The following is a 17,863-nucleotide window of genomic DNA, read 5'->3' as shown; positions in this document are numbered from 1 at the left end:
ACAAGCCGGTCCTGAGCTGGAAAACCTGAGTGCTAGTCTTAACTCTACATCTAATTCCTTCTATAACTAAGCCCCATTTTCTCTTTTCTGATGGAATCTTCTTGTGGATTTAAACCACACAAACTACCACCTCCAGCACACTTGCTTCATGATAACATTAGCTTATATTTTCTTAACTCACATAATATGTGAGTAATATGGTAATATGTATAATATGGTAATATATACATACTTATGGCTTACCAATCTCTTTGAACCCATTATCTGATTAGATATAATAGAAACCTTCCCCTATTCAGAATCAAGTGGAACTTTTTATCAACATATTTTCCATTTTCTTCTCAAAAGCTGCTTATGTGTTTATCTTTTCCTATTACACTGTAAGCTTCACAAGGAAAGAAGTAATGTCATAACTGAAACTTGTAACTTTCCTAAAACTTAGCACAATTGCCTTCATCCAGTTGGTGCCTAATAAATGTTCAATAAAATAAAAGAATAAAGATAATAAAGAGTAAGTAATAAAGGAATATTAATAAAAGGATAAAATTAATATTGGATAAGCTACTTTCAGACCTTGAGCTTGTTGGGTTTTTTCCCCCCAGGCAGCTTCACCAAGAAATAGCAATGTTTTCAAGTGCCAGGGAAACAAAAATAGGCCTTCCTCTCATTAAGATTTGCAGTCTATCAAAAGGACAAAATTAGATGATCTCTAAGAGCTCTTCCAGGTACAATTATTGATAGCTTTCTGGGAAATCAAGGGAAGCCGTTGCCTGAGCTGAGGTTGAACCCAGTAGATGTGGAAGAAGCAAAAACTAACAAAATAACAGCAGAATATGATAGAGCTTCTTGGGTTGATTTCACTAAAAGAGATAAGGAACAAACAAATCCATTTCAAATAGGGACACTCCAAGATTTGAGCTACTTTTAATGTGAATCCAACTCCTAGCACGAGTACCATTCTCGGTTTTCTAAATGATAAAGCAAAAACTCAAAAAGGTTAAATAAGCCATATTCAGTCACTTGGTGAGCCCTTGGAAGCACTGTGATTTGAACTAATTATCTGACTTAAAAGCCAGTGTTTTTCCTACTTTACAAAGATTGTCTCTCCAATGTGGTTGCTTGATAAATGCTTTAGAATTGATGGGGGCCCCTGAAAAACTTTACTTATTCCTCCTATGTTTTATTTTACAGCTTGATAAAAGGACAATATCTCACTTCTGAACTGTCCCAGAATCCCAGTAATTCTTCACCATCCAAACAAAGCTAAACACAGAGGAAAGGTGGAAATTCAAATTGAGAATGATAAAAGCCAAAGGCAGTATTAGACAATGGAAAAAATGCTGGCCCTAAGGACCTGGATTCAAATCCCATATGAGAGCCTTCTTTCTCCCATCTTTAGGCAAATCACTTAGCCAATCACATCTATAAAAATAACAAGATTGGATTAAATGGCCTCTGAGGTTCCTTAGGGTTCTAGATCTGCTATCCTGTAGGAGGACCAGGTTTTCACAGTGGCCTGCTCTCACTCTAGCACATAAGGCCTTTTCCTAACAACAAAAAGAATGGCTGGAGCACAGCTAGAAACAATAAAGCCCATCAATACCATACAAATAGGAACACAGAAGAGATAGAACTGTGTCCAACAAATAGGTTATGTTACAAAAAGTAACAAGTTAATGGGGAAGTGAGAACATAAGAAATTATATTCTTGAGCCATACCACTATGTTTCATGTAGCCTGAGATTCTACTTCTGATTGTTCTCTAAGGAAAGAATCATCAGGGAAGGATCCTGTTGAGTATCTGTCCTCCAGTGATTTTTCCCCAATGTCATATTCTTGTTGGATTGGGTATTTTTTTTTTAACATCCCTGTTAAATAATAATAATAATAATAATAATCACCCCCTACACATCCATATGTCCCCTTATAACATATAAGCACAGTAAACAAATCAACACTTAACTATGCCTGCAAAAAGCTTCCTAATTTTGCATTTAGATGCAACTTCTATTTTTCCTAGTTCTGCGTATTTTACTTTGTTTCAGTTCACACAAGTCTATTCTAACCAACTTTCTTTTAATTCTTTACAATCAGCATTTCTTAAATGTACAAAAAATATTTCATTTCACATAATAAAATTTGTTCAGCCATTCCCCAGTCAATGAATCTTCACTTTGTTTATAATTCATTGTTGTTATAAATATTTGTGTATACATGGGAACCCTTCCATCTGCTTCTGACCTCCTTGGGATATATTCCTAGTACTCATGTAACAGGATGGTGTCCTTTTTAGTAAAATTTCACATTAATTCCAGATCTGCTGGACTACTGACAACTTTACCTATAGTGGAATGTTCGTTTCTTTGTTCCCATCTTCCCACAGCTTCTCCAGTATTTACCATTTTCATCTGCAGGCATCTTTGTCAATTAATAAGGTTAAGATGAAAATAGAAAATTGTTTTAATTTATCGTTTTCTTATTTTTAGTGATTTGGAGTATTCTTTCATGTGATTGTTGATAGTATGTATTTCTTCTTCTGAAAACTGCCTGTTGGACCACTTATCCTTGGACACTTATCTATGCAAAAATAAAGAGTTTCTTTAAACTCTTCTTCATCTATTTCTTTTTTATTATTATTATATATTTTATTTTATTTTATAATAACTTTATGTTGACAGAATCCATGCCAAGGTAATTTTTTTTTTACAACATTATCCCTTGCACTCGCCTCTGTTCCTTTTCCCCTCCCTCCCTTCACCCCCTCCCCTAGATGGCAAGCAGTCCTATATATGTTAGATATGTTGCAGTATATCCTAGATACAATATATGTTTGCAGAACCGAACAGTTCTCTTGTTGCACAGGGAGAACTGGATTCAGAAGGTAAAAATAACCCAGGAAGAAAAACAAAAATGCAAATAGTTCACATTCATTTCCCAGTATTCTTTCTTTGGGTGTAGCTGCTTCTGTCTATCATTTATCAATTGAAACTCAGGTCTCTTTGTCAAAGAAATCCACTTCCATCAGAATACATCCTCATACAATATCGTTGTCGAAGTGTATAATGATCTCCTGGTTCTGCTCATTTCACTCAGCATCAGTTCATGTAAGTCTCTCCAAGCCTCTCTGTATTCATCCTGCTGGTCATTTCTTACAGAACAATAATATTCCATAACATTCATATACCACAATTTACCCAGCCATTCTCCAATTGATGGGCATCCATTCAATTTCCACTTTCTAGCTACTACAAACAGGGCTGCCACAAACATTTTGGCACATACAAGTCCCTTTACCTTCTTTAGTATTTCTTTGGGATATAAGTCCAGAAGTATCACTGCTGGATCAAAGGGTATGCACAGTTTGATAACTTTTGGGGCATAATTCTAGATTGCTCTCCAGAATGGTTGGATTCGTTCACAACTCCACCAACAATGCATCAGTGTCCCATTTTTCCTGCATCCCCTCCAACATTCATCATTATTTTTTCCTGTCATCTTAGTCAATCTGACAGGTGTGTAGTGGTATCTCAGAGTTGTCTTAATTTTTATTTCTCTGATCAATAGTGATTTGGAACACTCTTTCATATGAGTGGTAATAGTTTCAATCTCATCCTCTGAAAATTGTCTGTTCATATCCTTTGACCATTTATCAATTGGAGAATGGCTTGATTTCTTATAAATTTGAGTCAGTTCTCTATATATTTTGGAAATGAGGCCTTTATCAGAACCTTTAATTGTGAGGATGTTTTCCCAGTTTGTTGCTTCCCTTCTAATCTTGTTTGCATTAGTTTTGTTTGTACAAAGGCTTTTTAATTTGATATAATCAAAATTTTCTATTTTGTGATCAGTAATGGTCTCTAGTTCATCTTTGGTCACAAATTTATTTCTCCTCCACAAGTCTGAGAGATAAACTATCCTATGTTCCTCTAATTTATTTATAAACTCGTTCTTTATGCCTAGGTCATGGACCCATTTTGATCTTATCTTGGTATATGGTGTTAAGTGTGGTGTAAGAAATGCCTAATTTCTGCCATACTAATTTCCAGTTATCCCAGCAGTTTTTATCAAATAATGAATTCTTATCCCAAAAGTTAGGATCTTTGGATTTGTCAAACACTAGATTGCTATAGTTCACTATTCTGTCTTGTGAACCTGATCTTTTCCACTGATCAACTAATCTATTTCTTAGCCAATACCAAATGGTTTTGGTGACTACTGCTTTATAATATAATTTTAGATCAGGTACAACTAGGCCACCTTCATTTGATTTTTTTTCATTAATTCCCTTGAGATTCTCGACTTTTTATTGTTCCATATGAATTTTGTTGTTATTTTTTCTTTTTTTTTTTTAATTTTTATTTAATAATTACTTTATATTGACACTCGTTTCTGTTCCGATTTATTTTTTTGCCTCCCTCCCTCCACCCCCTCCCCTAGATGGCAAGCAGTCCTTTATATGTTGGATATGTTGCAGTATATCCTAGATACAATATATGTTTGCAGAACCGAACAGTTCTCTTGTTGCATAGGGAGAATTGGACTCAGAAGGTATAAATAACCCAGGAAGAAAAACAAAAATGCAGATAGTTCACATTCGTTTCCCAGTGTTCTTTCTTTGGGTGTAGCTGCTTTTGTCCATCATTTATCAATTGAAACTCAGGTCTCTTTGTCAAAGAAATCCACTTCCATCAAAATATGTCCTCATACAATATCGTTGTCGAAGTGTATAATGATCTCCTGGTTCTGCTCATTTCACTTAGCATCAGTTCATGTAAGTCTCGCCAGTCCTCTCTGTATTCATCCTGCTGGTCATTTCTTACAGAACAATAATATTCCATAACATTCATATACCACAATTTACCCAGCCATTCTCCAATTGATGGGCATCCATTCATTTTCCAGTTTCTAGCCACTACAAACAGGGCTGCTACAAACATTTTGGCACATACAGGTCCCTTTCCCTTCTTTAGTATTTCTTTGGGATATAAGCCCAGAAGTATCACTGCTGGATCAAAGGGTATGCACAATTTGATAATTTTTTGGGCATAATTCCAGATTGCTCTCCAGAATGGTTGGATTCGTTCACAACTCCACCAACAATGCATTAGTGTCCCAGTTTTCCCGCATCCCCTCCAACATTCATCATTATTTTTTCCTGTCACCTTAGCCAATCTGACAGGTGTGTAGTGGTATCTCAGAGTTGTCTTAATTTGCATTTCTCTGATCAATAATGATTTGGAACACTCTTTCATATGAGTGGTAATAGTTTCAATTTCATCATCTGAAAATTGTCTGTTCATATCCTTTGACCATTTATCAATTGGAGAATGGCTTGATTTCTTATAAATTTGAGTCAGTTCTCTATATATTTTGGAAATGAGGCCTTTATCAGAACCTTTAACTGTGAAGATGTTTTCCCAGTTTGTTGCTTCCCTTCTAATCTTGTTTGCATTAGTTTTATTTGTACAAAGGCTTTTTAATTTGATGTAATCAAAATTTTCTATTTTGTGATCAGTAATGGTCTCTAGTTCATCTTTGGTCACAAATTTCTTTCTCCTCCACAAGTCTGAGAGATAAACTATTCTATGTTCCTCTAATTTATTTATAATCTCATTCTTTATGCCTAGGTCATGGACCCATTTTGATCTTATCTTGGTATATGGTGTTAAGTGTGGGTCCATGCCTAATTTCTGCCATACTAATTTCCAATTATCCCAGCAGTTTTTATCAAATAATGAATTCTTTTCCCAGAAGTTAGGGGCTTTGGGTTTGTCAAACACTAGATTGCTATAGTTGACTATTCTGTCTTGTGTACCTAGCCTTTTCCATTGATCCACTAATCTATTTCTTAGCCGATACCAAATGGTTTTGGTGACTGCTGCTTTATAATATAATTTTAGATCAGGTACGGCTAGGCCACCTTCATTTGATTTTTTTTTCATTAATTCCCTTGAGATTCTCGACTTTTTATTGTTCCATATGAATTTTGTTGTTATTTTTTCTAGATCATTAAAATATTTTCTTGGAAGTCTGATTGGTATAGCACTAAATAAATAGATTAGTTTAGGGAGTATTGTCATCTTTATTATATTCGCTCGGCTTATCCAAGATTACTTAATATTTTTCCAATTATTTAAGTCTGACTTTATTTGTGTGGAAAGTTTTTTGTAATTTTGCTCATATAATTCCTGACTTTCCTTTAGTAGATAGATTCCCAAATATTTTATGCTATCAACAGTTATTTTGAATGAAATTTCTCTTTGTATCTCTTGCTGTTGGATTTTGTTGGTGATGTATAAAAATGCTGAGGATTTATGGGGATTTATTTTGTATCCTTCTACTTTGCTAAAATTATGAATTATTTCTAATAGCTTTTTAGTAGAATCTCTGGGGTTCTCTAGGTATACCATCCTATCATCTGCAAAGAGTGATAGTTTGGTTTCCTCATTGCCTACTCTAATTCCTTTAATCTCTTTCTTGACTCTTATTGCCGAGGCTAGTGTTTCTAATACAATATTGAATAATAATGGTGATAGTAGGCAACCTTGCTTCACTCCAGATCTTACTGGGAAAGGTTCCAGTTTTTCCCCATTGCATATGATGCTTACTGACAGTTTTAAATATATGCTCCTGACTATTTTAAGGAAAAGTCCATTTATTCCTATGCTCTCAAGTGTTTTTATTAGGAATGGATGTTGGATTTTATCAAATGCTTTTTCTGCATCTATTGAAATGATCATATAGTTTTTGTTTGGTTATTGATATAGTTGATTATGCTAATAGTTTTCCTAATATTGAACCAGCCCTGCATTCCTGGTATAAATCATACTTGGTCATAGTGTATTATCCTGGGGATGATTTTCTGTAATCTTTTTGCTAATATTTTATTTAAGATTTTAGCATCAATATTCATTAGGGAGGTTGGTCTATAATTTTCTTTCTCTGTTTTCAACCTACCTGGTTTCGGTATCAGTACCATGTCTGTGTCATAAAAGGAGTTTGGTAGGACTCCTTCAATCCCTATTTTTTCAAATAATTTATTTAGCATTGGAGTTAGTTGTTCTCTAAATTTTTGTTAGAATTCACATGTAAATCCATCTGGTCCTGGGGATTTTTCCTTAGGGAGTTGGTTGATAGTTTGTTCTATTTCTTTTTCTGAGATGGGACTGTTTAGGATATTTACTTCTTCCTCTGTTAGTTTGGGCAAGCTATATTTTTGGAGGTATTCTTTTATTTCATTTAAGTTGTCGAATTTTTTGGCATTAAGTTGGGCAAAGTAACTCCTAATTATTGCTTTAATTTCCTCTTCGTTAGTGGCGAGTTCTCCCTTTTCATTTTTAAGACTAACAACTTGATTTTCCTTTTTCCTTTTTTAAATCAGATTTACTAAGGGTTTGTCTATTTTGTTGGGTTTTTTTTTTATAGAACCAACTCTTAGTTTTATTAATTAATTCAATAGGTTTTTTTACTTTCACTTTTATTGATCTCTCCTTTTATTTTTAGAATCTCAAGTTTAGTGTTTGACTGGGAGTTTTTAATTTGTTCCTTTTCTAGCATTTTTAGTTGCAAGCCCAATTCATTGACCTTCTCTTTCTCTATTTTATGCAAATAGGCCTCTAGAGATCTGAAATTTCCCCTTATTACTGCTTTGGCTGCATCCCATACATTTTGGTATGATGTCTCATTATTATCGTTTTCTTGGGTGAAGTTATTAATTATGTCTATGATTTGCTGTTTCACCCAATCATTCTTTAGTATGAGATTATTTTGTTCCAATTATTTTTTGGTCTATTTTCCCCTGGCTTTTTGTTGAATGTAATTTTCATTGCATTGTGGTCTGAAAAGGATGCATTTACTATTTTTGACTTACTGAATTTGAGTTTGAAGTTTTTAATGTCCTAATATATGGTCAATTTTTGTATAGGTTCCATGAACTGCTGAAAAGAAAGTGTACTCCTTTCTGTCTCCATTACATTTTCTCCAGAGATCTATCATATCTAATTTTTCTAGTATTCTATTTACCTCTTTGACTTCTTTCTTATTTATTTTGTGGTTTGATTTATCTAATTCTGAGAGTGCAAGGTTGAGATCTCCCACTATTATAGTTTTGCTGTCTATTTCTTCTTGCAGCTCTCTTAATTTCTCTTTTAAGAATTTAGATGCTACACCACTTGGTGCATATATGTTTAATATTGATATTGCTTTATTATCCATGCTACCCTTTAGCAAGATATAGTGCCCTTCCTTATCTCTTTTAATTAGATCAATTTTTGCTTTAGCTTGATCTGAAATCAAGATGGCTATCCCTGCTTTTTTGACTTCACCTGAAACATAGCAGATTTTGCTCCAACCTTTTACCTTTAACCTGCATGTATCTCCCTGCTTCAGGTGTGTTTCCTGTAAACAACATATTGTAGGATTCTAGCTTTTAATCCATTCTGCTAAGCACTTCCTCTTTATGGGGGAGTTTACCCCGTTCACATTTATGGTTAAAATGACCAATTCTGTATTACTTGCCATCTTGTTAACCCCGTTTATGCTTTTCTTCCTTCTTTTCCCCTTATCCCCCTTCCCAGTATTAAGCTTGTGAGCACCACTTGCTTCTCACAGCCCTCCCTTTTTAGTATCTCTCCCCCTGCCTTAGAGTTCCTCCCCCTATCTCACCCCTTTCCCTCCCAGTTTCCGTATTCCCTTCTGCTTAGCTTATTCCTTCCCTTTTCACTTTTCCCTTCTCACTTTTCAATGAGGTGGGAGAAGTTTCACCATAAATTGAATATGTCTAAATTTTTTTTCTTAAAGCCAATTCTGACGGCAGTAAGATACCCATTATATTCATCCCCCTCCATTCTTTCTCTCAGATGTAATAGGTTTCCTTTGCCTCTTCATGAGATGTAGTACCCCCACTTTACCCTTTTTCTGGTACAATGTCCTTTCCACATCTAGTTTCTAGAACAAGGTATACATGTATTCTTTATACATCTTTATAGTAGAAATATAGTTCCCAAGATTAATCTTTTCCTTTTTAGATTTCTCTTGAGTTCTATATTTGTAGATCAAACTTTTTGTTAAGTTCTGGCTTTTTCATCAAAAATAGGTGAAATTCGCTTACTTCGTTGAATGTCCATCTTCTTCCCTGGAAAAAGATGCTCATTCTATGACAGGGAAAGTTAATGTGGAATGTTGGAGGGGATGTGGGAAAACAGGGACACTGGTACATTGTTGGTGGAATTGTGAACACATCCAGCCATTCTGGAGAGCAATTTGGAACTATGCTCAAAAAGTTATCAAACTGTGCATATCCTTTGATCCAGCAGTGTTTCTACTGAGCTTATACCCCAAAGAGATACTAAAGAAAGGAAAGGGACCTGTATGTGCCAAAATGTTTGTGGCAGCCCTGTTTGTAGTGGCTAGAAACTGGAAATTGAATGGATGCCCATCAATTGGAGAATGGCTGGGTAAATTGTGGTATATGAATGTTATGGAATATTATTGTTCTGTAAGAAATGACCAGCAGGATGAATACAGAGAGGATTGGAGAGACTTACATGAACTGATGCTAAGTGAAATGAGCAGAACCAGGAGATCATTTACACTTCGACAACGATATTGTATGAGGATGTATTCTGATGGAAGTGGATTTCTTTGACAAAGACTCAATTTCAATTGATAAATGAGGGACAGAAGCAGCTACACCCAAAGAAAGAACACTGGGAAACGAATGTGAACTATTTGCATTTTTGTTTTTCTTCCCGGGTTATTTATACCTTCTGAATTCAATTCTCCCTGTGCAACAAGAAAACTGTTCGGTTCTGCACACATATACTGTATCTAGGATATACTGTAACCTATTCAACATGTAAAGGACTGCTTGCCATCTGGGGGAGGGGGTGGAGGGAGGGAGGGGGAAAATCGGAACAGAAGTGAATGCAAGGGATAATGCTGTAAAAAATTACCCTGGCATGCGTTCTATCAATAAAAAGTTATTAAAAAAAAAAAAAAGAAAAAGATGCTCATTCTAGCTGGGTAAGTTAATTTTGGTTACATACCAAGTTCCTTAGCCTTTTGGAATATCATATTCCAGGCCCTTCGATCCTTCAATGTGGATGCTGCTAGATCCTGGGTGATCCTTATTGTGGCTCCTCGATACTTGAATTGGGTTTTTCTAGCCGCTTGCAGTATTTTTTCCTTCGTCTGAGGCTTCTGGCATTTGGCCACTATATTTCTTGGTGTTTTGATTTTAGAATCCCTTTCAGTAGGTGATCGATGAATTTTTTCAATGTCTATTTTACCCTCTGTTTCTATGACTTCTGGGCAGTTCTCTTTGATAATTTCCTGGAAAATAGTGTCCAGGCTCTTTTTTTCATCATGCTTTTCTGGGAGTCCAATGATTCTCAGATTGTCTCTCCTGGATCTGTTTTCCAGGTCTGTTGTTTCCCAAGAAGGTATTTCACATTCTTTTCCATTGTTTGATTTTTTTTGGATTTGCTTGACTGATTCTTCTTGTCTCCTCGATTCATTCAATTCCAATTGTTTAATTCACATTTCAGGAAGTTGTTGTTCTCTTGCATAGCTTCTCTTTCCTTTCCCCATTTCTCTCCTTGCTCTCTTTTAAGGTTTTTAATAGTCTCTTCTAGGAGAGCCTTTTGTATTGGAGACCAACAATTGTCTGGAGACGGTCTGCTATTAGTCTCTTCAGGGTTGAAAAGCTGTTCTTTTTCTGTATAGAAACTATCAGTCGTTCTTTTGATTTTTTTACTCATTTTGTTAAAGACTGTAAGGTCTGCCTTCAGGACCAGGAGATTACCAGCTTCCTCTGCAGAGCAGTAAAAGGTTTATGGACCGGTAGCTGTCCTGCCAACAGGCTACAAAAAGCAGGGAGGAGCCGGAGTGATCTGGGAAAAAGTTTCCCACCGGAAAGTAACTCAGGCCTGCAGAGCTGAGCTGGGAAAGTGCCTTTCAAAGAACACCCCCACACACACCACACCCCCTTTGTGAGATAACGACTGCCCTGAGGCTAGACCCTGAGAAGTGAGAGATTCACTTCCCCAAGCCAAATCCCACCCTGGGGATGTGAGTATTAGTAGCTGAGCAGTGAATGGATTTGCAGGGACGGAAAGTATCTGCCCGGGAAGCATAGTCAGCAGGGGAGGTTCTATTGCCCAGGCTGAGCCCCATACTCTGCCAATTAGAGGCTGCCCAGGCTGTGCCCCCCTGCCCTGCAGATTTGTAACTGCCCCCGCAAAAGCCCCGAACTGCCGGATGTGGCCACAGGGCTGCGGTAAAGTCTGCCTGGGTCACTTCCGGGTTTGAGGGGTTACAGCCAGCTCTCATTAGGTTCTGGCGTTTTTTAGAGGACCCTCTGCTTTAGGCTTTAATTTCTCTGCCAGTTTACTGCTTTGTAGTCAAGGCAGAGCAGTCAGCCTATAACAGAGTCGTCTCTATAACTTCTCTAGCCACAGAGATCACCCCCGCCCCTGGTCTGCTCAGAACGCTACTCGCTGCCTGTGCTAGTTTGTTCCTGGCCCCTCAGGACAAACCTTTCCTGGCGAGCTTCCGGATTGACTTCGGCTGGTAAGTTGTGTGCTTCTAATCTTCATGAATTTAAGCAGTGAAGAGTTATTTTTGAGGCTGGATTAAATATTTGGTTATGAGGGGAATGAGAGGAGCTTATAGGGTCGTGTGTGCCTGCTCCGCCATCTTGGCTCCGCCCCCGGAAGTCCTCTCAATCATTTAATAATCAATAAGCATTTGTGAAGTGCCCACCATGTTCCAGGCTCTTTTTAGGCCAGATGTTGAAGACTCAAGACAAGGAGGCTACACAATTTTTGGAACCAAAGTAGCTGGTCTAAGATCACCAGTCATCAGAGTTATTATTCTATCTTCAACAATATTGCCTTTCCTATCCAGAGCCTAAAAGAACCAAACGCAGCTCAGATTCAGCTGCCACACCTGCAAATTTGTCCCAGCCCCCCCTTCCCTAACCTATTATGTCAGGATAGGGTGTGACTATTCTGCCTCCCACAGCATGGTCTCAACCACTGAACACAGTGTGGGAACATGGCCACCTCCTCTGGGCACCAATCCCACATGTTACAGCAGGAAATGAGGTACATGAGGGGCTCTTTGTTCTATAGCTACTCTCAGAAGCATCTTCCTCCTACTTCACATGGAGAGACCTTGTCACTATCTCCTATCATTGAACCCAAGTCTAGTGATTCTTTCCCATGCTATACCTGTTATGATCCAGGGGCAACTCACGAAGCCTCTGTCTGACTATCTAATCCAATATTCTCATTTGGTTTTATTATTTTTATTGATAAGTCCAGTTTTATTACCTACAGGAACAAAGCACTTCAAACTTTCTATTTAGTTAGTAAAAAGATTCCATGAAAAAGTTTAAACACCCACATTTTATAGTTAAGAAAGCTGATGTCCAGAGCAAGTAAAATTGCTGAGGTCACTTGGATAGAGGGGTAGCCCAGACAGGATTCAAACCCAATTCTTCTGATTCCAGATCTCAAATCATGTAGTCATTTAGGCACCCTTCATTTTGGAACAATGAGAAAAAATACTCAACTTGAAATTAGGAGATGCAGGGAGCTTAAAATCCTAACTTTGCCACTTACTATGTATCTATGAGAAGTCAATTAATTTATCTGAACTTCAGTTCCTTCTTTTCAGAACAAAAATAATCACATGAGATCAATGGGTTTGAAGGCAAAGGCTCAAATTTTTGCTGTGCTACTTACTACCAACATGACTATGAGTAAGTCATTTAACCTCTATGGACTACAATTTCTTTGTTTGTAAAATGAAGTGGTTGGACAAGATGTTCTCCAATGTTCTTTTCAAATGATAGATTCTTTAATTCTGTCTTTGAACTTCTTACTCCACAGGAATGTAAGGAGTATGCTATATATAAATGTGAGTTTTTTATAGCTATGTATATTATTAATATTCCACCTCTCCAGATTCCACAATTGTTCACTGCCCTATATCCTGTTTAGAGTTATAATAATTATAACCATGCCAGACCTGGACCTAAAAAGTTAGTAGGCCAATCAAGTGTTTTGGGGGCTTTGCTTCTTTGCTGTACCTCTTACCTGCATAGTCACTGCTGCAACTCCTGGGACTAACTCTTGAGACCTGCCTGGGCAATAGCTATGCCCAGGGGCCAGGAACCTTGGAGGCCATCCCCAAGAGGAGCAACACTCCTTCCTCTGTTCAAAAATTCTACATGTTGAGTCCTGCCTAGAAGGTTAAAATGGCTGGTGACAGCTTTTCAGAATGCAATTGAGATCACCCCTCCCCTTCTCCCACCAAGATCTTCCTGATGAGGCTTCCTGATGAGAGAATTTCATGAACTACACATCTTAAAAGGCAGTGACTAAAAGAACAACCAATGGGAAGAATCCATAAGTCCCTTTCTCAGTCTGGTGGAGATACCTCTAGGACAGTAAGGTATTGGCAAGTGCTAGTTCCAGGGTAGCTTTTTGGCATCTGAAATATCCTCTTTATAGATTTCTATTTGAAAAGCAATTCTTTTTTTTCAATTAAAATTTACAAAGCATACGCATGGGTAATTTTTCCAACATTGACCCTTGCATAACCTTTTGTTGCAAATTTTCCCCTTCTTCCTCCTCTCTCCTCCCCCATCAGGCAGGTAGTCCAATACAATAAATTTGTGGAAATACATGTTAGATCCAATGTGTGTATACATATTTATACAGTTATCTAGTTGCACAAGAAAAATCAGATCAAGAAGGAAGAAAAAGAAAAACGGGAAAAAAAAAAATACAAGCAAATAACGTAGAGTGAGAATGCTATGTTGTGTTCTATTTCAAGGAGAAATTCTTTAAGAAAAAAAAAAGAGTGGCTTACAAATTATTGCACTTGTAGTTTATATTATTTTTTAAATAGACAACACAGAAAAAGTGTGGAGCATTATGTAGCTGAAAGAGTAGCGGCTTTGGAATCAGAAGATCTGGGTTCAAATTCTGTTACTGTGTGACATTGGGCAAATCCTCTCTTCTGGGGGTAGTAGAATGGGAATGATTTTATTAAAGTAACTTCTAGTTCAAAATCCTATGAGTCTAAGAAACATCAAATGTTATTTTCCATAAACCATTTAGAGGAATCCAAACTTGCAAAGCATTCTTGTCTTTCAGAGAAGTAGAAGGATTGAGAATATAGATTAAGAGACAGTTTGATGGATTATTATGATGATAACACATTCGCATAACACCTTAAGTTTGCAAAGTATTCTCTTCTCAACAAATCTGAGAGATAGGTGATGTATTTTCATCTACATTTTACAGCTAAAGCTAAGGCTAAAGGTAGTAAAAGTGACTATCCCAGAATTAGCCAATAGGACAGCAGAAAAGATACAGACTCCCACATCTGATACTTTAAATGACCCTGAGCAAACCACCTCTCACAGGTTATTTCTCTTATATGTAAAGTGGGGATTAGTTGGGTAAAAATACTATCAACTATAGTACCTACCTTACTGAGTTGTTGTAAGGATCAAATAAAATAAATGTATTTATTAGCACATTGTAAAGAGAAAAGAAAAAATAAACCATATTGTAACTGATAGAATAGTAAATCAATGTCAATAATCATTAGCACTTTTAATATGATGATAATTGTCAGAGAGCTTGAGTCAGAAAAAACATCCCTAAAACTTCAAACAGGTATTACATGGGTCAGAATTTCTAATCTGTGTTCTTTAAGGGTTCTTTAGTCTGACAGTCAGTCACTGAGCATTTTCAAAGCACCTACTGTGGGCCAATTGTGCTAAGTCTTGGGAATACAAAAAAAAAAAAAAAAAAAAAAAAAAAGGCCAAAAGCATTCCTTGCCCTCAAAAAAAAAAAAAAAAAAAAAAAAGCAAATAAATATGTACAAACAAGAACATATAGGAAATAATTAAGAGAGAAAAGGCACTAGAAAGAGGGATTAGGAAAGGCTTCCTATAGAAAATGGGATTTTTGTTGGGATTTAAAAGGACTGGATTTAAAAGCCAGATGAGGATCAGGAAATAGAATACTCAGAGAAAATGCTCAGAGCTGATAAATAGTTTGTTGTTTGTGGAACAGCAGGGAAACACTGGTCATTGGATCAAGGAGTACATAGTAGAGAATAAGATATAAAAAATCTGGAAAGATGAAGTGAGGGATTAGATTACAAAAGGGTTTTGAATACCAGAGGTTTTTGTATATACTCCTGGAGATAATAAGGAATCACTTATAGGCAGTTTATTTGGTAATATTATCAGTCCTCTACCTTAGAAAAATCACATTGGCATATGAATAAAGAATGGAGTAGAATGGTGAGAGAATTGAGACAAGCAGACCCACTAGCAAGTTACCGCAATAATCTAAAACAAGAGATGGTAAGGATCTGCAGTAGGGTGGTGGTAGTATCACAGAAAAGTGGGCATATTCAAGATAGTTTGCAAAGGTGAAACTGGCAGGCCTTAGCAATACACTGTATATGGAACATGAGAGATAATGAGGATGATACCAAACTTGCAAGCTTGGGGAACTGGGAGGATGGTGTGGCCCCTTGACAATAACAGGAAAGTTTAAAGGGTATGGAGAGGGAGGTGATTAGAGAAAAAATGATCAATTCTGTTTTGAACATGATGAATTTAAAATGTCTACTGGATATCCACTTTGAGATATCTACTAGGGAGCTGGAGATATGAGTTGGTGGCAACTTTGAAGCATGCAGCATAAAGATGGTAGTTGATCTATGGGAGCTAATGAAATGATCAAGTGAAGCAGCATAGAGGGAGAAGAGAAAGAGAGCTCAGGACAGAATCCTATGGGACACCAAAAATGACCTGGGTAATGGTATTGAAAAAAGAGACTGAGAAGTGGTCTGTCATACAGAAGGACCAGGAGAGTGGTTTCATTTTAGAGAAAGGTTAAATGATTTACTCAGCCAAGATCACAAAATTAGCATTATAGGCAGAATATGAATCTAGGTCTTCTTGGCTCTAAGTTCAGGACTCACTCTCTCTCTCTCTCTCTCTCTCTCTCTCTCTCTCTCTCTCTCTCTCTCTCTCTCTCTCTCTCTCTCTCTCTCTCTCTTTCTGATGATTCTGTGCCCCTACTTCCATGCTAGTGACTGAAACTCTACCCTTTTCCAGCACGTGAAACTCTTGACTACAGAGTTCTTGATTCTACTCTATGTTCCTGACTTTACTTGCTATTTGCTCTATTTACTCTGAAATCCTGATCTTTTTGTTTCCAGTACAAACTATGACTAATCACCATTTCTAACTTGGTCTAGAGATATAGTGACTTGGTTTAGTGTTCTTAGAACTTTATTATATATACCCTCAGTTAATACCAATTACCATGGCCCTAGAAGCTTATCAGAAAAACCAAACCTCCTCCTAATTAAAAATATCATGTGCCCAAAGATTGTACAGGCTGATATGTATAAAAAAGATAGGATTCCCAATCTAACCAAAGGAGATAATAATCAAAGTTAGTACTTGTCATAATGGAAAGACTGCTGGTTCTTGAACCAGACCTTAACAAACTCAGACATAGTATCATTATCTCTTTGCTACCATACATATAATTATCTCCTTTTTCTGGGCCTCAGTTTCTTCAAACAGTAAAATGAGATGATTGGGGTAAATGATTTCTAAGATCTCTTCCATTTCTAAATTCTTCCATCCTGTGTCCAATATTTTCATAGCCAACAACTAGATAATGCCCAATAAATGGCTAATGTCCAAAAAGGAAGAACACATTAATAAATTTTCTTGACACATTTTTCTCAGTCTAATGATCTGTTTGTTTAGGGTTTCTCTAATTAAACTCTCAAGATCATCAAGACAGTGTTGAAAATAACAATCAGCCTTGAGGACAAAAAAAAAAAAAAAGTAAATATTAGTACAATTTACCATTTTTCTGAAGCTCCACAAAAGTCACTAAAATGTGCCAATAGTTTCTAATGGGGCCAAAAGCCATTAGTCAAATAAACAAATAAGAACAAGATCAAAGGTGTCAACTAGAACTTACCCAAGTAGAAATGCTCAGTCTCAGAAGCCTCTTTTAGGGCACTTTATCTTCAGGCCTCTGACCCCCTAACCAAAGTCATTTTTCAGAAGTAAATTAAAATTCTCCCACAGAAGGAAGATGTGGTCCAGTACCTTATCTTTAAAGGCTATTGAATGAAAGAGTACCTCAAGTCCCTTGCCAATCATTCACTGGTCCTCAGCCCTAGGTGAATTGTACTACAACAATGCTTACACTGCTTCTCAGGTCCTTCCCCTAGTAAGAAACCATCAGAACCCACCCTAATAGCCTAATTTCCCAGCCACCTGATTCTTCAAGCTCTATTCCTCTTCTGTCACAGTTTCTTCCCAAAATGAATAATTAAGCAAGCTCAGAAATACCATTCTTGCCAAAGTCCGTGGCAGAATAGTATAAGGCTAATGGACCTACAGAGGTGCCTAAGTGCAAAAAGCCTCAGCTTGAAGAGCAGCTGCCCTGTTTACCTGTTAGTAAATTAATTGATTAAATCTTAATTGGTCACGTACACCACCAGAGGATTAATAAACTCAATCCATAAGGCCCATTTATTAGACAATTTACACTAATGTTTTTTCTTAATCATATTTTATCCATTTGAGCCTCTTCAATATGAAGAGTCTGTAACTAAGATTGAGAAAATAACATAGGGGAAAGGAAGGAAGAGAAAAAGTGGGAGGAAAAGTGAAGGGAAGCTAAAGACAAAGGAACTAGAGACAGAAAAGAAAAAGATGTTTTCTTAAAGGAAAACAGAAAGAAGGAGGAAAGAGAGAGAGAGAGACTGAAAAAAGAAAACAAGAGAAGGGAT

The 17,863-nt window shown here is 36.8% G+C and overlaps 1 protein-coding gene and 1 long non-coding RNA gene across 3 annotated transcripts in view; one reads left to right on the top strand and one right to left on the bottom strand.

Moving 5' to 3' along the window:
- Positions 1-17,863, top strand: part of LOC127548918 (uncharacterized) — a 444,700-nt gene that overhangs the window by 104,094 nt on the left and 322,743 nt on the right. The window contains exon 2 of the long non-coding RNA XR_007950483.1: positions 2,994-4,660. This is a non-coding gene — a long non-coding RNA (uncharacterized LOC127548918). The remainder of the gene's footprint in view (positions 1-2,993; positions 4,661-17,863) is intronic.
- Positions 1-17,863, bottom strand: part of BCAS4 (breast carcinoma amplified sequence 4) — a 76,305-nt gene that overhangs the window by 3,783 nt on the left and 54,659 nt on the right. The gene's annotated exons all lie outside the window — the stretch shown is intronic.

This window comes from Antechinus flavipes, chromosome 2, assembly GCF_016432865.1.
Source record: "Antechinus flavipes isolate AdamAnt ecotype Samford, QLD, Australia chromosome 2, AdamAnt_v2, whole genome shotgun sequence".
Classification (NCBI taxonomy): domain Eukaryota; kingdom Metazoa; phylum Chordata; class Mammalia; order Dasyuromorphia; family Dasyuridae; genus Antechinus; species Antechinus flavipes.
The sequence above is the reverse complement of the archived record's forward strand: the minus strand, read 5'-3'. Positions and strand labels throughout refer to the sequence as shown.